Below are 21,158 nucleotides of genomic sequence, written 5' to 3'. Positions count from 1 at the left end.
AGCAATCTGGAGGAGGGTGTAGAAAACACTCTGTCCAAATTCACAGATGACACCGAACTATGGATTATAGTAAACACACTAGAGGGTAGCAAGTGAATTCAGGCAGATTTGGATAGACTGGGGAAGTGGGCGGATCAGAATAGGATGCAATTTAACAAAGATAAGTGCCAAGTGCTGCACCTGGGGAGAAAAAAAAAATCACCAATACAGCTATAGACTGGGAAGTGCCATTCTATGTAGCACAGCAGTGGAAAGGGATCTTGGAATAATAGTTGACGCAAAAATGAATATGAGTCACCAATGCGATGAGGTAATAATTAAGGCTAACCATACGCTGTCTTGCATTAGCAGGTGCATCACAAGCAGTTCTAAGGAGGTGATTCTTCCCCTCTATGCGGCATTGGTGAGGCCGCAACTGGAGTACTGAATCCAGTTTGGGCGCCGCACTTCAAGAGGGATGTGGATAACCTGGAAAGGGTTCAGAGGAGGGCTACTCATATGGTCAAGGGCCTGCAAGCAAGATCCTATGAAGACGGACTGAGGGATCTGAATCTCTTCAGTCTCTGCAAGAGAAGGCCAAATGGTCGTCTTGTAGATGTCTACCAACTCATCAGGGAGGGTCAGCGTGGAATAGGGGATACTCTTTTTACCAGGGCACCCCTCAGGGTTACTAGAAACAACGGTCATAAACTGAAGGCGAGTACATTTAAATTGGACATCAGGAAGAAATTCTTTATGGTGAGGGTTGCCAAAATATGGGCTTCCAAAGGAGGTGGTGCTTCCCCCTACCTTGGAGGTATTCAAGAGGAGGTTAGACAAGCACCTGGCTGGGGTCACTTGACCCCAGCACTCTTTCCTGCCCAGAGATGGGTGTTGGACTCGATGATCTAATAGGTCCCTCTGACCCTAGAAATTTATGAAATCAAGGTGCTACCATCCAACATTGCACACCTTCAGCCAGTCTCCAGCTCTTAGATGGGAAGGCTTCCAATCTCTGAAGGCCACTCACTGCTAGGCTAAGGGGAGCACCATCCATGGCCACTTCCACCCTTACTGCTTGTAGGATATGAGCTCTCTCTAGAGACATGGTCCACAGATACCAAAAATCCTTCAGTCACCATCACCCTCAGAACCTTCTGTGCATCAAAGGACACTAACACCTAGGCATCTCATGTGCTAGGTACTCATTCCACCCCAACTCCCCCTCAGGTGGGCTTTTATGTGCTGATAGCCCAGCAACAAGGTGTCATCCTCACTGAGGAATTACATGTCTGTGCACAATCTATTTCCTTCAATTTTACCTCAGCAGGATACTTTCTTCCTGCCAAAACCTACTCAAGTACTGCACATGCTCACCTTGAAAGTAGGTCAAATGACCATATCAGTCCAAGAGTTCACAACATTCAGGAACTCTCTGAATGGTACACCCCACTGCACATCCCTAACTACACAAAGTGGGAAGAGCCATACCAAAACAAGGCCCTACACAGGGCCCTATTGGCCTCCAATAACAAATCTCATAACCTTTTTTTGCAAACTACAGGTGCATACACACATACTAGGTTGCCTCAACAAGGTCGCCTCAAGCCACATCAGAGCATATAGATGTATAGTTCCTTGGCACGGTGGCAGCTATCATGGGCACGTCCACACATGCAAGCACGTGCGCTTGCAGCAGCTCAAATAAAAGCAGTGCAAATTTGAGCCAGGGCTTTTTGCCTCAGTACACGTGCCTGGGGCTAGCACCTGTGCTGTCCCCAACAGTATAAAAAGCTGCCCTGTCCTGGCCCCATCAGTACAAAAAGCTGCCCTGGCAAGTAGCTCAGGGCTATTCACTCTCAGGAGCTTCTGGGACCCAGCCAATTGGTACCTGGGGACATTGCCCCTTGTGCCAGCTAGACTGCTGGAACAGCCCTGAGAGTTCCCTGCAGCCTTTACCCACTGCAGCAGTCTGGCAGTGGGGGCTGCTGCCTGGCTGTGACCTGCTGCGCACCTGCCAGACCGAGATGAGGCATCTGGCCCTCTGGGCGAGCTGCCAGTGAGCTGTGGCTGCAGAGTTGGCCTTTGTAAGACACTACTGCCATGTGTGCCCCCTGCCCGGCCATCTGGGCAGCTATCTCCCAGAAGATATTCCAGGTGTGATGGCCTGCTTTGGAAGGCATGTCCTCCTGGCCCCAATTGCTCCCCCCTCCCACAATTGCCCTGCACTGGGGGGGGGGGAGGGGGGCAGTGACCCCGAGGGAAGCTGGAACTGCCGGTAAGTGCCAGAGGAGGGTTGGGGGTGGTTCCCTGGGATGCTGGGGTGGAGGGGGCAGGGATCGGGGGCTCAGGGGGCAGGTGGGGGATGGGACCAGATGGGGCAGGGATCAGGGAGACTCAGGGGGCTGGGGCCATATGGGGCAGGGATTGGGGAGGCTCAGGGGGGCTGGGGGAGCAGGTGAGGCCAGCAGGGGTCCCCTCCATGGTCCCCTCACCCCTTCTCCAGCCCCCCAACCCCTTACTTACCTGCAGTGGAGCCTGGGTCCAGCTCCCTGTGGCTGGCACTCTGCAGCATGCTTCAGCACCAGGGTGAGGGCTAACCATTGAGATGCTCTGGCAGCCCTGCCCCATCCCCTGCCCCACTTTTTTTTCTCTGCAGGGTTTTTTGACCCCTGGATATCCAGGTGTCTAACTTTGTCCCCGCACTGCAAATTTGCAACACAGGGAACATTTTCTTGTTCCTGCACATGCCTCTTGTGGCATATCAGAGGTGTTTGAGAGGCTGCAAGAGGTATGTGTGGGCTCATCTGGACACACCCCTTGTGAGCTATGTCAACTTAACTAATGCGACTTAACTAACGTGACCTCACCTTGGAGGTGTACTATGTTGCACTGCATTTAAGTGGACTCTGCTCCAAATATGTGTGTACACTCTGACAGATAAGTCGACTTTAAAAAGTTAAGGCAGCTTAGCTGTCATAACGTTAGTATATGTGTACACACCCTGTGTTATCAGTGTCCCAGTCAAATTACAATTTGAATAATTATCCAGTTCTGAAGTCCTGTGACAGTTTTACACAAACAACTGAAACATTGCTTTATGCTCTTAAACAACAGATGTGTTCAACCCGAGAGTCAGGTGTACTGACATGCTGGCTGAAGTCCTTGCTAGTTTGTCAGGCACTGTGGATCATTCAGAATGAGTACTACAAACCAAACTTGAAGAGCTTTTATTTAATATTTGTTTTTAAACTTGAAATCCCAGAGTGACTCATGCCAGCAAGAAACCTTTGGAGAAGTATGTTCAATTAAATCTGACATTCTCTCCAAAAGCTGTTTTAAGACAAAGAATTATACTCAATCCACCAAAGAATTCTCTATTGAACTTATATAATAGACTCTCACAAGATATAGGGAAGTAGACTAAGAAACTGTCTAGAATAGAATAAGAAACTGCAGCTTCTGACAGACATTCATTTTAAGGTGTGATGAAATCTAATCCATTGTGATCCTAATAGTTGTGCCTTCAGCTATGCTGCACATGCACAGCAGGATGTGTGATTTTGTGGTAAGGGATTAGATTCTAATTGTGCCTTACTTGCCAGTGCAGGAGGAGCCCAGAATCATGATCATAGTATTGTGGAGCTTTGGAGGCAGGCTTGTCAGTATTATCAGACAGAAGAAAGTTGTCATTTGCTAGAAAGCAAAGCCTTCAGAGTTGAAGAGGTATTCAAGTGAGCATCCCCAATATTCTCAAAATGTGTCAGGGAGCCCCATGAACACAGGTCACATCTAGATCAAAATTTTACCATGTCCAGTACCTTCAAATATGCCACCCTGCTCCATACAGGCTGCCTCCTCAACTTGAAGCAGTTATCTTCATATGACCGTAATGCCAGCTAGTGACTACTACTGAATAAAACAATGCCAATTAGTCAGTCTCCATGACAATTTGCACAACTACAGAACCACACAAACATAACTACACTACTTATGGTTCATGAAGTGGCCCACACTAAATGGCATATTGTGCTTAAGGATACAGCTATTGGATAAGCTTGCCACATAGATATGGCCACAGATAGAATTCTAACTGACTAGTTTTGGCATTCACTTTGGGTTAAAGGAAAAGGAAACACTAAATGACAAACTTATGGATAAAATAACAAGAAGCTGTAAGCTTGTAATGCTTTTTCATCTGTTTCTGCATTGTCTCACATTCAGAACTGCAAAAATTCATAGCTTCTTGGAAATTAGGGGCTGAAAGGGACCATACGAGATCATCAGGTCCAGCCCCTGTACTCTTAGGCAGGAAAGAAAAGACTACTGGGGTCAGATGATCCTAGCAAAGTGCACATCCAGTCATGTTTTGAAGATCTCCAGAATAGGTGACTGTACCACATCTGGGGGGAGTGTGTTCCAGACTCTGGACATGTGAACCATAAAGAAGTTTTTCCTTATGTCCAATCTGAAGCAATTTTCTATGAGTTTAGGTCTATTGTTCCTTGTCTTCCCCTGGGGTGCCTTGGTGAACAGATGCTCTCCCAGCCCCTGATATTTGCCTCTTACATACTTATAGGTGCCACCAAGTCCCCACTAAGTCTTCTCCAGGCTGAACAGTCCTATGTTCTTCAGCCTCTCCTCATATGGCCTGTCCTCCAGACCTTTAATCATATGTGTGGCCCTCTTTTGGACTCTTTGAAGCTCCACATTCTTCTTGAACTGCAGCACCCAGAACTGGATGCAGTACTCCAGCTGCGGCCTCACCAATGCCGAGTAGAGCGGGAGGATGACATCCTTAGTCTTGTTTGAGATGCATCGGTTGATGCATGCCAGTGTATTGTTTGCTCTGCTAGCTATAGCATCTCATTGGTAGCTAATGTTCATTCTTTGGTCGAAATGAAAAATGTGTTACATGATTGGAAAGCACTGTTGCAGTGTAGCAGAGTACCTCTCCAGGGACAGCTGTGAAGCCCCTGGAGTCCTTGGAGCCCTCACTTTGTAAGCAATCACCCCTTCAGCCACCCACCATGTCTTGATGTTTTTCACTTTTTATATGAGGGAGGCTGCCCCAGGGCTTCCCAAATTGCTTTTCTCAAATGGCCACCAGGTGCCCATACTAATTGCCTTATGGGCTAACTGCATGGCTCCGTTCCTCCTCTTCACCATGCCCCATGCCTTACAGATGGCATCCTCATTGATGTTTTCTTTCACTTAGCCCATCCTCTGGGGTTCCCAGACCTTCACTGGTCCCACAATTCTCAGCCCCTCGGTCTGGGTTCTGGATCCCTCCTTGGGTCCCTAGGAACATTAGCTCCTACCCAAACCTCCAGACTGCTTCAGCTGTCCTCTCAGTGGTGGTGCTCCAAAGTTGAAGGTCTTCTGCTAAGATGGTGTTCTCTCAGCTCATTCCAGATCTCACTGACATTTTCTCAGGTCCTGGGCTTATACCTTCTCTAAACCCAGCCCTCCTCCTGAGTCAGATGACTCCATCAGGCTGAATCTCACCTACCAGCTCCCTGGGTCAGCTGACTCCCCATTACTTTGGCCCCACCTGTCCACAGCTTCCCAGGCTGCCTGACCTCTTAATGTGGCAGGCACCCCAAGTGCCCTGCCACACAGTGTTATACATTTCAGGCCATTTTGACATGGTGATCATTGTAATTCTAAGAGAAAATAATTTCTCAATGGAAAAATATCCATACACAGAAAGACTGTTGAGTTGGGTGGAACTGAAATATCTCACTCTGTCCTTTAATTATAACTGTATTTTAAACAAATAAGGGCACATTATGTGGCTCTCAGCAAGCGTATCTTTGATCTAAGGGCAGTCCCAGACTTCACTGAAGCTGAGGAACATACTGGTGGCTTTCAAATGAGACTGAATGAGGAAGCAATGCTTTTTGCTCAGTGATAGTTAAAATAATACAAGTCATCCCTGTAAGAAAGGGCTTTCTACAAATGCAGGGACCACAGACATGGAGCACTTCAGAAGTGGACAAAAAGAATTTTAAAAGAGGAGATTAAAAAGAGGATCTCTTTTCATCTCACGTAACCACGAGACAGCCAATAGATAGAGTTGCTTTTGGCAAAGGGGGTGGCTTGGAAAGCAGACTTGAAACCATGAGCAAGGCAATTCCATTATAGCGTTTGGTCCTCCTGTGTTCAAGGAAACAAGACTTTGGGCATTCTTTGTAAATAAGCAGGTTTACATCAAAGAAATACCTGACTAGCATCAATCACTCTTCCCTATGAAAACAACTCCCAAGGCTTTAAATATTTACTGGATTCTGTTCCGTTTCCAAAGGAAAAGTAGAAATTTCAAAATTTTGAAAAATTGAAGCCAGTTGTTTCTAAACCTTAGAAAGAAAATTCTGCTAGGAAACTGCAGCTCCAAGATTCCTGGTTCAGCAGTAAGGAGCCTGTAAGCCCTTGTTTTCCTTCAACTTCATCCCCAAGAAACCAGGTGGGTAAGCTTGCAGGGAATCAAGTCCAGAAACCACCTGACCATGTTCTTTTGGAAGAATTTTTCAGATGTCCATGAAATATTTCACTTTGAATAAACTGATATTTCCTGGTGGGAAAATGTACCACCAGAAAATTGCCAACAGGCTACGACACAATCCTCTTTACCTAGAAGTTAAATGGCCTGCAGGTGCCATTTCTAGGGAACAAAAAGCAAGTCTCCACTCTAACTCTGTTAACTCAGTGACTTCTCTTTGCCATCTGCTAACAAAGATAGGAATCCTATGTCATCTGTAATGGGAGCTTTTGAGAGGGCTTTGTTGATTTAGCAGAATTCAAAGGGATGTCAGCACTTAGTGTGCTAGCATAAGCATTTACCTGAATAAAGATAGTTGCCTAAATTTGGGTATAAATCCCTACCTGCCGTATATCGATAACCATGATATTGATTGATTGGTATTTGTGTATAATGTGAGATGTGTGTCCATATCTATCCCTGTATCTTAAATTACAGTTAAACTATACAACTACCAGGAAACAAAGTTAATATGGAGCATCAAGACAGAACAGCAATTTGATAACACATCCATTCTAGGTAGCTGAGTAATATTCATAAAGCAACACTTTAATACTAGTATTGCAGTTCTAGTCACTTCCTTTAAGTGTATTTTCTGATGCTTACAGCATCACTAGTGTCATTTATTTTAAATTACGTGATACAGGCTGAACTTTCTGCTAGCGTAACTCCACTAATGTCAAAAGAGTTACACTAATACATGCGTTTTTCACCTACTACCTAATCTGCAATCTTCCCAGCAAATTAGAGAGTCTAAATGATTAATTAGAAGCTCAGAAAGAAACAGCAATGAAGGAACATTCAGTGAATTACTGTATGATCAACCCATAAGCATGTTTATATCTTTTATTAAACAGAAGATGGAGCAAATAACTCCAAAATTGCCAACCAATTAAAACAGAAGAAAAATATTAAATCATGCATATTCCAAAGAGCAGAGCAGAGTGATGCAGGCACACTTAAAGAATGAGGTAAAAAAGCAGATTCTTTATTTCTAGGAAGTGAAAAAAACTAACGTACAAAAAACCTGAAAAGTAAAGGTATTTCATAAGTACACTTCAGCAAATCATTAAGTAGAGAGTTAATGCATACCCACAGTCTTAACTCTGAACCTGAATCGGTCAATGGCCACTGTGAATTATCTACGTAACCTCTAGCTGTATCATTGTGTTAGAGCAGAGGTGTCAAAGATAGAGCCTGTGGGCTAGATCTTGCGTGTGGAATCTAATCACCCAGCCAATGGTGCTGCTTATGGGTCTCAGATCAGCCCCATGCACCACACGCACGGGGTCAATCTGGGGACCAGTCCAGGGTGTGCATTGTATGTAGTGCATGGGGCTGGTCTGGGGTGTGCACTGTATGCAGCAGTCATGCTGGACTGGCTGTATGAGCCTTGCGTACTAGAGCCAGCTCCATCTAGCCCATGGACCAGCCCTGAAACCCTCATTTAATCTTAGTGTTATGGGGAGGGGTACTGAATGATACAGGGATGAGATAGAGCAGTTTATCAGAGCTGTGATGGTAAATTGAAATTAAGCTGGTACCTGGTCTTGTGGGTGAGTCTGAGCCCTGTTCCCTGCCCATAATGTATATGTAATTGAACGAAGGGGATGCAGATGTATCTTAAGGATCGAATGTGCCATGCTGTCAGCACTGAGTCCCCTATGTTGCATCAGTAGCAGGTCACAAAAGGTCTTCAATCCATGCAGAATATCAGTTGTGAGGTTCGATATGAGAACGGCCTGTTGATTTAATCATTAGGTGAAAGTACAGCATAAAATAGCATCCTGTGTATATGGTTGAAAAGTTTGTAAAAGAGGGTAAGTTGTTGTAACACTGAGCAAACTGAAGTTTGTTTCTGGTATGTAGGTTCAGTGTTTAAGTGCCTTCACAGCTGTACTTCCCACATCAATTCCCTCTAATCTCCCCTGATCTGAGGACAGCAAAAGGCTTCAGAAAGAAATATTTCATAAAGTAAATTGTATTTCATTTACTTTATTTTATGAACTTTATGAAACTTTTTTTCAATTTTACTTTCAACTCACCTTACCTCCCCTCACATAAATACAGATCTCCCATAGACGTGCACCCATCTCCCAAGTCATCTATCTTTCAGCTTCCCTTTCCTACCAGCAAGCACTGACATTTGTAATTAACTTTCTGTTCAAAGACCATTTGAGTACCTTCAGAATTATGTGCTCCACTTGGATTACATTTTCCCAAAATAAAATACTAACTTTAAAAGTTGCCAAAAAAGAGAATTTAGCAAAAATTCCTACTCTTTCTGAAATGTTTCTCAAGGATAGGGTTTGCACATACAAATCAGAATTCTGTTTCATCTAGTGGTCAACGTAAGTACAACTTGAAACTGATTCCAAGTTACGCATCTATTGTATAGGGGTGTTATGTGACCCCCTCTGAGCACGACATGCACACATCTCCCTATTCATGTATATAATGGGGGCAGTTACATGTCCAAAATTGGTAATAAAATCAATCTTGCACAATAGGGGTGCATCCCCACAAACAGGGATATGTGTTCCCTGGGGACAACTAGCACCAGTACATATTTGTGCCACTGCTAGTTGTCCCCAGGGAATACCCCTGCACATGCACTCTGGTGTGCAGCAGGCCCTCCGAAGGCTTTAGTGATGGCAGTCCAGGCATATGGAGCCTGGCCAGTAGCTGGAGCATGGCTCTGGCTGGCCAGGCCCCAGCTTCAGGCAGCACATCCTGCTGCTACATGAGCCACCCTGCTTTTTTTTGGCACAGGTTTTTTTGACACTGGGATTTCCCAGTGTCAAAATACCCCAGCATGCTGGAAATTAACAGCGCAGTGAATGTCTGCACATGTAGCAAGCGAGGTTTGTGGCACCACAGACAGATCTGCGGTGCTGCAAACCTCAATGTGCATGCTCATCTGGATGCACCCTAGTTGGGTAGCTTGGAGTTAGTCTCGAGCTGCATTTGGTCTGTTTGCTAAGTGAAATAGAAATCAGGAGAAGGCACATTTAGTATTTCAAGCAAATCTCCTTGAGCCCTACCACATCATGTGAAGATGGTGCTTGGCTATAAGCCTGTCTTGGCTAAACTTCTTATACATAAATACCATTACCTGTTCAATGTACAAGTATTTGGCATGGATTAATCTAGAGAACCTAACATTTTCTTTAAAAATAGTTTCAATGTGCCTTCCCCAAAACAGGCAGGGGGTGCCATGCCCTAACTGGGAAAATTATTTAACAGCAGTTGAGAGATATTTGGTCATGGTTTAAGCTCCAGATGGATACAAAAAATGTTAGTAGACCTTGTGAACCTGACAAATACTGTTTATCCCTACAACTTTTGTCTGCATGACCTTAAATTTGGGTCATTAACCTTAGCCTATACCATCACGAGATATATCAAATTTCAAGGCACTCTAAATAGGCAGGTTTTAGAGCACTTTGAGGAATAAATAACTAGGAACCATGGGTGTTTGAAGCAGCACCTGGCCTGATTCAACTTTTCCCTGAGCCCGCTGGCAGCCCACCCAGGTGGCCCAGGGGGACACCACCACCGTGGAGGGAAGGACCAGGGTCTCTCTCAGCTCAGGGGTCGCTCAGCCCACTGGCAGCTCACCCCCTGGCCATGGGCAGGCTCCACCAAAAAAAAAGGATTGGGCCCCTTGCTGCCTTCAGCAGTCACCTACTAAAGGCAGAAGTGGTGAGGGACCCGATCCCTTTTTTTATTTTTTTTGCAGAGCCTGCGCACCTCTCCTGCATCCAGGGGGCGAGCTGCCAGCGGGCTGAGCAGCCCCTGAGCTGCAGGAAGCCCCTGTCCTCCCCTTTGCAGTGGCAGCACCCCTTGGGCCAACCAGGCCCATGGGGCTAGTGGGCAGATGCTGCCCCAGATTGGAGGCAGCACCCACCAGATCCAACTCTTCCCTGAGCCCACCCAGAGAGCAGTGGCCCATGAACTATCCCTGCCACCTTCCCACCATCTGGGACCAACTGAGAATGGGCAGGCTTGTTCCTGGGGCAGTGTGAGAAGGCAGCAGGAGGGTGCCTGGGTGTGCTGGTGGCTGGAGAAAGCAGGGGGGATGGTGCATGGGGTGCTGGAAGCCCAGCTGGGCTCAGGAAAACATTAAATCAGGCACTTCCAATCTGGGGCAGCACCTGCCAGCTAGCAGCCTGCCCAGGCTGCCCCAGGGGACACCACTGCACTGGAGGGAAGAACCAGGGCCCCCTGCAACTCAGGGACTGCTTGGCCCTCCAGCAGCTCACCCCCTGGCCACAGAAGACGCAGGCAGGCTCCGTGAAAAAAAAAGATCAGGCCCCGTGCTGCTTCTGCCTTCAGCCCACCTCTCCACAGCCAGGGGGCAAACTGTCAGATTAAAGACTGCAATGTTACAAGTAGGGGATGTGGTTTAGTTTGCAACGTAACAAACTCATTTAAATCGTAAAAAACCCCATATGTGTAAAGTGTGATGCAACTGAATTGCAAAAATGTGTACAAGCACCCCATAACTGTAGCTGAACTGGAGCACTGCCTTAATGCTTTATGAGATGTAAACAAGAGAGAATCAGTTACCTCAAAAAGGAAGTCGAGTTAATTTTGCATTCTCAACTAATGATATTGCATTCAGTACTAAGGATGAAAATGAGCCATTATTAATACTGATAACATTAATAATGAGAAAATGGAAATGCAGTGAAGCCACACTTCTCTATGCTGACAAAAGCAATTCCATACCTAGCAGACAGGCAAAACTAGAACTAGGAGGTCTATTGCTATAAAAGTTATGAATCAATTATATATAACACAAAGGACTATTAAAGATGAACTGTTAAAGCAACAGGGTAAATGAACCCGTTAATAGAAATTCTATCTTCTTCACTGGAGACTATGACGACAGTTGTAAAGCTGCCGGCAATAACTTTTCCCTTTTAGATACTTCTTTTGGTGTTACAGTCTTGTAAAAGTCATAAAAGATGACAATCCTGGAGATGTGATCCAGTGACAGTGTTACTTCTTTATTCAGAGCTCAGGACTGGACAGTAGCAAACAGTATAAAGCTACCTAAGAATGTGCCTCAACCTTATTTATTCTTGTCTGCTTAAAGTACCAAATCCATTTACAGAACATAGATATCAAAACAGCTTTAATATGTTAGCAGAAGATGTGATTTAGTTTTGAACAACTTGTTTAACTAAAACGGGAGCCAGTTAGAAAATACAGGAAAAAAATGATACTCACCTACTTAGCCTCCAGAACTAGAACACCAGAACTATGAATTATAACTGCCAATTCCAGCTTCTCCCATCCCTAGCCCAACTACTATCTTTAACTTTTGCTGGATAGGATATATCACCCAAGTTGTCCCTGCTTTCTTCACAACAGCATTTCTCATGGATGCCAAAGACCCTAATGACCCTCCAAAAAATTCAGCCTCTGACAGCTAACCCTACAGGGTCCTACATCTTCTGAATCATTCTTTGAAATTTCTCATCAGATGCTGCCATGCACTTCCAATGATAAGCCAGTTCATATAGTTTGCCGTTGTTTTCAGATATGGCAGGAGTTCCAAATACTAATTTCTACCCCACCCTTCCTTATCTGTTTGTTACAGACTGTTAGTCAATCTTGTGGTGGGAGAAACCTCCCTAAGGTTCATTGTCTAGCTGTAATTTGATTGACAGACAACGCGGGTAAAGAAAGACAGCTGTTTATTTGCTCGAGCAAAGACCATAAAGCCAGCAAAAGGCAAAATGGCCCCCTCTCAAGGGTGAGGCGATTTTTTATACTTATTACAAGAAGGCAAGACTACATGGTTAACAAAAAGCAATACTTGGGCGGTGCTTTACAAATCTTTGTAACAGCATATTTCTATTAAGCTGAACTAGCACTTTTTAAAAGCTAAAAGTTAAGTAACAGTAACATTATAATATGTTAGCAAAACCTTACACAGTAGTAGATATTTCTCAAGGACGCAACCAGTGCACCCAGAACAATGGTTTCCCTGTCCTATCTTACTTCTTGCTGTAGCTGATTTTTCAGCACACAGACACAGATCCACTTTTTAACTCAGAAAATGCTTAATATAGTTAAAATGATTACATGACACAAGCAAAGGCTTAGCTATCATTCTGCCTTGTGGTCAGCTGCATTGCTAGGCCACAGGTCATGCCTTGTATTCAGCTGTAAAGCTAATACTTCTTAATAATCTAAATTATTGTAAACCTAACACTATGCTATCAGAAAACTATTCTATTTCAGGGTAATAACAAACCTGCACACTACAATCTCGCAAATCTTCTTTGTCTATGTACTTGTTGGAATCTGAATGCGATTCTCACGTTAATGGTACCAAGATGTCAATCTCAGGACAAGTCCCAATGGAGTACTCACATGATTATCCATGAAGAGACTTGAGCTCAAGCCTGAAGTACATGTGGCCTTAACCAGCTGGCAGCTGCATTCTGTATCCCCAAGAACCCGTGCATTGCCTTTATATTCAGATGCTTCACACAGCATGCTATATTTTCTTGCATACAACATGCCCCTTTTCCTCCTAAATCAGTTCTCCAAAATGGGGATGCATGTATCAAGCGGGGAAGCTGATTTTCTGTCCAGGATAGAAGCACTCTCCTTTCATTCCTACTTGTAACAGACTCTCTGTTCTTTTAAGGAAGAAGCCCAGCAAGGGAGCATTGCAGGCTAGGCAAGGTGCAGCAGCTGTAGGTTGCTGGGAAAACAGGCCAATTAGGCCAATTGCCAGGCAGCTGTAGGCAGCTCAGGCAGTCTGCTGACCCGCAGGGGGCAGAGCCCTGGGAAGATACAAGCCCAAAGTCTGAGTTGGCTACTTAGTCTCTCCCTGGCAGCATGGCTGCTGAAGGGACTGTAGTGCTGTATTTGGATACCTAGTGAGGCTTGGGGAGTTCACTAAGTTATAGCCCAGGGCTGGGAGGCTATCTTAGCTGAGCACTGAAGTAAAGTTATTCCTTCATAAAGGGGCAGAGGGCTGCTTCCCCTTTCTGTTTATGTTATAGCCCAGCAGCTTAGGTTTATATTATAGTTGCACCAGCGGCTTGGGTTGGGACTGTAGGGGCAAGGTACAGAGGTCCCATTAGTAGCTGAGGGGCACTGAGCCCTGCCAGGGGCAGGCTGAACGTTGGAGTGACTATTGAGCCCCGAACAAGCATAGTGCGAGGTCATAGAACCAAACAGGAGACAGGAGCTGGGTGCCCAAGGGAGTCGGGAGCCTGGCACCTGAGAAGGGGAACAGCCACGCGGGCCAGGGGCCTGGTGCCCAAATGGGCCAAACCAGGGCAACACATTGGGCATAGGCTTGAAGATCTAGCTGAGAGTGAAGGGATGGAGGCTGCACACTGTCTTCTATTTCACACCCATGGAGATCCTTTAACTCCCTTCAAAAATCCCCAAATCTTAGATCCACCCATGGAGACCAAGCTGGAGGTGAGAGAAGGTGTTGTTAATAAGCTGTTTGGTTCTGCAAGCTCACTAAACAGAGCATTAGTGCATGAACATACTCATTGAAATAAATAAGCGGAGTAAAGTGCTACTCCGCATAAACAAAGTTATCAGATGTGGCTTGACAAGAGGAACAGCATGCAAAATAATGCAAAAACAGTCGGGAGGCTAAATTCAGCCCAGATTTATGTTTTTTTCTAATACCACAAGCCCAGGAACAAACTTTTAGCAATGGAAAGCTGTCTGTGCTATGGTACAAAGCTGCCATAGCTTCCCCTGACACAGTTCAGCCCAACCCTAACTATGGATGATGCTGGCTGGATGTGGAGCAATAGTAGGACAGCCAAGTAAATAACACTCATCCATCACAAGCTCTTGACACTAGGGCACCCAGGAAAACATAACACCATAATGGTGCCCACCTGCTTAGGGGAAATCCTTTGGAAAGTGTTTCCTTGGATTCTCAGATAGGCTTTTTTGCCACAAGGAGATCTGTATGGCTACAGCTGCTGTGCTTCAGCAAAGTACTAACCAGTCTAAAGCTAGCTTAGAAATGTCTTCTCAAGCTGCAGCCACCGTAATGGTAGGGAAATTGGCAGAAGACCAGATTCCAGTTAAAGTCTAGTCTTAATGATGTACTCGTATATATAACTCTATCAGTTAGGGGTGTAATTTTTTTTTTTACCTGCATAATTCTACTCACAATCTGTTGCATGGGTGCATTTGTACTAGTATAAACAGTCCTTATGCATTATACCTGATTCCTCTTCCCAAGCTTTTTCAGCCCCCAGCTTGATGAGGGGGGGAGTGGGTGAAGAATTTTACACTGAAGGGGGGAAAAGGCAAGGCATTTTACTTTTCCAGGTGCTCCTCACTTGAGCATCAGCTTTAACAGAATGGGTTGGCTGGGCTGTTGTTGCAGAAGGACAGGCAGAGGCACTAGGGGCCCCTCCTTGTGCTCCAGTCACCCTCCAGTCCCTGGGGGCAGGGCCAAGTCTCCCATGGTAAAACCTCTGGGGGAAAAGGAATGATTTCATCCCTCTTTGCACCCCATCAGATACACTGCTTGGCATAGTGCTGCCTCTGCCTGGTTCTCTATGGCTGGGCTGTGCAGGGCTTTGCATGCCTTGGAAAGATTCCTGGGGGGGAGGGGGCCATACTGGTGCCGCCTCTAAGTCAACACCCAGAGGTATTGCCCCTCTAACCCCACCCTAGTTATGCTATTGCCTCTTTTTATATGGGAATAAGCTCTGTTCGTATATATACCAACACTAGTGAAACTAAGTCCACGTTGTAGAGGGTTGAAACATTTTAACTATATTGGTAGGTCTCTGTTGAAAAACCACTGAAATGAAGTTTTAAAGACTGATTCAGTCCCACTAACAGGAGTGGAATCCTATTTGTTCTGTTTTTATTCATTCCCCCATGTAAAGAAAAGCCAGGGTAAATATGTCTGGAAGATGTTTACTGTCCTCTCTTAATGGACACAAAAATCTTGCTGTAAACCTGTGTCTGAAGCTTTGATTAATTCTGTGCTTATGCTTTTCAGAGAAAGCCATGCTCTGGCATTTTCCCTGAAATCAATCATGGTTTCTAAGTGCTGAGGACTTTTTGTGCTTTCACTTTCAGTAATAACTGTATTTGATCTGCTGTTTTAAAAAAAAATAGCTGGCGGTACTTTCAACAAAAAATATGTTCACAGTCATGCTTACATTTCAAGTGTAAGATCAGTTTCTTCCCTCTTCTTATGCAAGTTTGAAAGGACTTCTGCAGGAAAACCTTAATCTGGATTTGTTTCTTTTTTTCTGTCTTTGATAAAACAATGTCTACATTTTAATTAGCCCAAACTTGGTCCTTGCCTCTTAGCACCACCTGCACTGCTGGTGCTCAGTAAATACAAGTAATACTTCAAGATTAAAAGGAAAGACAAGAACTGCTCTGCTGATAACTTTGTTATCAAAGCACAGCTTCCAAAACAAAATTTTGTTCTGACTAAGAAAAACCCTTCATGCTCTCTTGCATGGGATGGTGGGATGAGACAGACTTCCAGGACCTAGTGTGAAATGTGAGGACCAGAAATATTTTGCCAAACTTGGTAGGTTGTGGTTGGAGGAAGAGGAGTAAAGGGGATGACAACTGCATGTTGTTCACCCTGTGAGGTTTCTCTTCTTCTCTACCTCAGAGGAAGAAGTGTCTCCTCTTACAGCTCCATGAATTCCTCACGTGGCAGCTGCATGTACAGGAGCATGGTGAGATGATACCTCTAGGTCTTGAGTAAGAAGCAATATATGGAAAGACAAGCTTCAATCACAAAGATGTGCGAGTCTCAGTTCAGTCCCTGATTACCCCTTGTTCATGGACAAAACTAACCTGTGCCAACTTTAGCTTTGCACAGCTTATTATCTGATGCATGTTCAAAGCTTGTCTGCCTGAAAGAACCTCATAACTACAGTTATTCTGGCAGAGCCCGCTATTGAAAATAACAGCATGTGCCAACAGACACTGGTTTTCTGCAAGTGTAGCTAGGCTACATCCTTGATCCACATAAACTAAGCTGACAAATACCATATTCTATCAGCATGACAGCTTCTAGACCAGGGGTTTTGCTTATTTTGTTACATTGGTTATAGGGGGTGTTTTTTTCACACCTCCTAACCCCCCTGGCTATTTCAGTAAAACATTTTAGTATACAGCAAGTCTCAGTGACATTGTAGGGAGTCCAAGTCAAATGATATTTCCCTCCCATATGTCTTGGACAGTATCAAACAGTAACACCATTGAAAGTGTTATATGGAGAATTTGCAATTGCTATGAAGGATTTTTGGGTGTGGCTGTAGAGACCAAAGGGTATCTTCTATTTTGGAAGACAGAGCTTTCAACTGTATAGAGTTACTGGCTGCAGTCAATACCGGCCTGTTTGCTGTTGTGTTTGGGCTCATGTGCACGAGAAAGTTTTATCAGTCATGTGTTTAAACTACTACAGTCACACCAATTTAAATCCTTGTATGGACATGCTTATTGCAAAATAAAAGGTCTGCAGGATAAATTACAGGCGGTCCTTGGACTTACGACTCAATTGGTTCCTGAAAATCGTGTCTCAAGTCAAAATGTTGTAACTCGGAACCAATTTTCTCATAAGAAACAATGTTAAAAATGGGGGCTTGGTTCCTAAACCAAGGCCCGATACCCTATTTTCACTAAAAATACCCCAGAATTTTATACTCAATCAATTATAGATGAGTAATATAGCTCCATTAATGTATTTATATTGTAAATAGCAATCATATTGATTTGGAAGGACTTCTTTGAAGTGACTTTGCTGGACTTTCTGAAAGGCTCATGGTTGGACTTTTTGAAGGGTTCTGGGCTGGAGTCTTCTCGGGAGTCTTGGCTGCAGGTTTTTCTGGAGTCTTGTCTGCTTTCTTAAAGAAAGTGTCCAAGGAAGTTTGGGCAGACGTTCTCCAGGCAGATGAGCAACGCAGCGAACTTGTTTGCTGGCATGGTGTCACATTGGATCAAGTATTGTAAAGTCGAAACTGACGTCATAAAGTTGAAACAAGGTGTCAGTTTATAAACACTAAGTGTGAAACATTGTAATTTGAAACATTGTAAGTCAAGGACTGCCTGTATATCTGTATAACTAGCCTGACTTAAATTTACACCTCATCTTACACCTGAATAACTTGCTTCTATAGAAAAGCCCTTACAGTCATATCATATTCACTTTAAAATGGCAACTTGGGCAGCAGCAACCACAAAATGATTGAGTTCAGGATCCTAAGAAAAGGAACGAAGGAGGGCAGAAAAGTAAGGACCCTGGACTTCAGAAAAGCAGACTTTGACTCACTCAGGGAACTGATGGGCAGGATCCCCTGGGAGTCCAGTCTGAGAGGGAAAGGAGTTCAGGACAGCTGGTTATATTTTAAAGAAACCTTACTGAGGGTACAGGAACAAACCATCCTAATGCATGGGAAGACTAGCAAGTATGGCAGAAGACCAGCTTGGCTTAGTAGGGAACTCTTTAGTAAACTAAATTACAAAAAGAAACTTATAAGAAGCTTACTTGGACAAATAACTAGGGAGGAGTATAAGGGTATTGCTCAGGTATGCTGAGATGAAATCAAGAGGGCCAAAGTGCAATTGAAGTTGCTACTAGCAAGGGATGTGAAAGGTAGCAAGAAAGTTTTCTGTAAGTATATTAAGAACAACAGAAAGAACAGGGAAAGTGTGGGTCCCTTATTGAATGGTAGAGGCAACCTGGTGACAGATGATGTGGAAAAGGCTAAAGTACTCAATGCCTTTTTCACCTCAGTCTTCACAGGTAAGGTCAGCTCCCAGACTACTGCACCTGGCAGCACAGTTTGTGGAGGAGGTGAGCAGCTTTCAGTGGTGAAAGAACAGGTTAGGGTCTATTTAGAAAAGTTGGACATACACAAGTCCATGGACTGGATGTGATGTACCCAAGGATACTGAGGGAGTTGGGAGTGATTGCAGAGCTGCTGGCCATTATCTTTGAAAACTTGTGGTGATTGGGAGAGGTCCCAGATAATTGAAAAAAGGCAAACATAGTGACCATCTTTAATAAATGGAAGAAGGAAGCTCCAGGGAGCTACAAACCAGTCATTCTCACCTCAGTCCCTAGAAAAATCATGAAGCAGATCTTCAAGGAATCCATCTCAAATCACTTGCAGGAGAAGACGATGATTAAGAACAGCCAGCATGGATTCACCAAGGGTAAGTCATGCCTGACCAACTTGACTGCCTTGTATATGTCTATAATGACATAACTGGCACTGTGGATGTGGAGAGTGCAATGGATGTAATATACCTTGACTTTAGGAATACTTTTGATACGGTCTCCCACAACATTCTCACAAGCAAGCTAAAAAAGTATGGGTTGGATGAATGGACTATAAGGTGGATAGAAACCTGACTGGATCATCAAGCTCAGAAGGAATCGGTGGCTTGAGTCTAGTTGGCATCTATTCTCAAGTGGGCTGTCCCAGGGGTTGGTTCTGGCCTGGTTTTGTTCAATATCTTCATCTATGACCTGGAAGGTGGGATGGAGTGCACCTTCAGCAAGTTTGCAGATGATACCCTTCTGGGGAGAGCAGTATATACACTGGAGGGTAGGGACAGGATTCAGAGACACCTAGTCAAACTGGAGGATTAGGCCAAAAGAAATCTCACGAGATTCAATATGGATAAGTGCAAAGTCCTTCACTTAGGATGGAACAATCCCATGTACCAGTACAGGCTGGGAACCGAATGGCTAAGCAGCAGCTGTGCAGAAAAGTGCCTGGGGGTTACAGCGGACAATACGCTGAATATGAGCCAACAGCGTGTCTTTGTTGCGAAGAAAACTAATGGCATGCTGGGCCTTATTAGTAGAAGCAGAGAAATTGTCTTCTCCTATTTGGTATTTACTGTGTTCCAGGAAACAGGACTTTAAAATGTACATTTTTGCACCAAAGAAAATACTAGACTAATAATCTATTTCAAATGGAAACAATCCACTCAGTCACAAAGCTTGACTAGTTGGGCCAAAAGAGGGCACATTAGTATAATCAGACTGCCTGGCCTCACCAGTTCAATCATAGACAGCAGTAAGTCACACGTTAATGCTGACTGCTGCTGTCCTTTCAAATGAGATCGTAGCAGGTTTCTGTCTGTGGTGAACAGACCTTTAAAGGTAGTTCTGCTCTGAGAATTAACTATAAAAATAGCAGCAGGGCTAGCATCTAGATTATGCTTCACCAATTCCTCATCCAATTTGTTCAGTTTGCAGGTAACTACATGTTCCTCCTCACCCCCCACACTTGCCAGCCCTAGAACAACAGGCTAAAATCTCTTAAATTGGCTCATCTAATGCGTGTGTATGTTTCATACATTGCCACCACCAAAGTGTCTCGAGGACAAATTATGCTTTCTTTTGCTTTTCTCTCGGCCAAGTTATAACTAGGAATCCTGGTTTTCTCTTAGTAAAAAAATCCCAAATTTCCTGATTTAAAAAAGCAACATTACGCGCGCGTGTGTGTGTGTGTGTGTGTGTGTTACTTTAAATCAGGACATTTGTTTAAATCAGGAATATGTTACTTTTTTAAATCAGGAAATTTGGAATATTTTTATACGTTGCACCTTCAAAGTACATCATCAGTTACTCATCTGCAGGGTTCTAAACAGGGATCCCCAAAACCCACATTTTTCTGTGATTAAAATGAAATGCCACTCATTTGTAGGATTTTAAACAGGGATACCCAAAATCTATATTTATATAAATGTATAGAAAGGTATAGAAATGTGGATTTTGGGTATCCCTGTTTAAAATCCTACAAATGAGTGGCATTTCATTTTAATCACAGAAAAATGTGGGTTTTGGGGATCCCTGTTTAGAACCCTGCAGATGAGTAACTGATGATGTACTTCAAAGATGCAGGGTATAAAAGGTAAATTAACTTGGCTCCAGAATCTCCGACCATTGAAGAAGCATGAGAAAACAGTAACCCAACAGAACTGTAAGAATTCAGAGTCTGTTTGTAGGGCTGACATAACTATTACATTTGATAAAGAGTCAGCGGTTGTATCTATATGTGCACTTTAATGCGCATTAGCCTATTTTCATGTGCATTAAAGTGTCACTAAAAAGTGCTATTTATTTAAGACATACAAAAAACTAGAACTCTTGGTTCCAAAATAATACCTTTTATTAGACCAACTGGGAAATCACAAGAAAATTGTCCTTTTCTGCAAGTGTTTGGGATCAAAGTCCCTTCATTGGGCTCTGGGAAAAGTATAGATGTTACAAGATGGTAAAAAGGCCCCATAAGTAGGAAATAAACTTCATTTTTTCACAGTGGGAGCTGAAGATGGAAGGCTATCTCCCTGTGGGTCCATGAGAACCTTTGTGAGCTGTGCTGAGTAGCTCTTTGATGTGTAGATCAGGTAGATTTCCTTCCCTGGAGGTGTCAGATGGCAAGCAGGGAGGTAAAAGAACTTTCTTGTTGTACTCCAATGAAGTTTAAAAGTATACCTTTTATTAGACCAACTGGGAAATCTATTTATTTAATTATTTATTTAAACAATGTATTTGTTTATTATTTATTATTTATTAACAACTATTTATTTAATGTACTTAATGCGCATAAAAATAGGCTAGTGTGCATTA

At 43.9% G+C, this 21,158-nt stretch overlaps 1 protein-coding gene and 1 long non-coding RNA gene across 2 annotated transcripts in view; one reads left to right on the top strand and one right to left on the bottom strand.

The window, feature by feature from the left end:
* The window catches only part of MC5R (melanocortin 5 receptor), a 35,623-nt gene extending 21,168 nt beyond the window's left edge, over window positions 1–14,455 (bottom strand). The window contains exon 1 of the mRNA XM_019490632.2: window positions 12,911–14,455. The gene's annotated coding sequence lies outside the window, so the exon portion shown is untranslated. The remainder of the gene's footprint in view (window positions 1–12,910) is intronic.
* LOC109283900 (uncharacterized) overlaps window positions 1–20,932 on the top strand; it is a 31,823-nt gene extending 10,891 nt beyond the window's left edge. The window contains exons 2-3 of the long non-coding RNA XR_002091222.2: window positions 18,629–18,727; window positions 20,848–20,932. This is a non-coding gene — a long non-coding RNA (uncharacterized LOC109283900). The remainder of the gene's footprint in view (window positions 1–18,628; window positions 18,728–20,847) is intronic.
* The last annotated feature ends 226 nt before the right edge of the window (window positions 20,933–21,158 follow it).

Source organism: Alligator mississippiensis, chromosome 3 (assembly GCF_030867095.1).
Source record: "Alligator mississippiensis isolate rAllMis1 chromosome 3, rAllMis1, whole genome shotgun sequence".
In the NCBI taxonomy this organism is placed as follows: Eukaryota; Metazoa; Chordata; order Crocodylia; family Alligatoridae; genus Alligator; species Alligator mississippiensis.
This window is presented reverse-complemented; position numbering and strand designations above follow the sequence as displayed.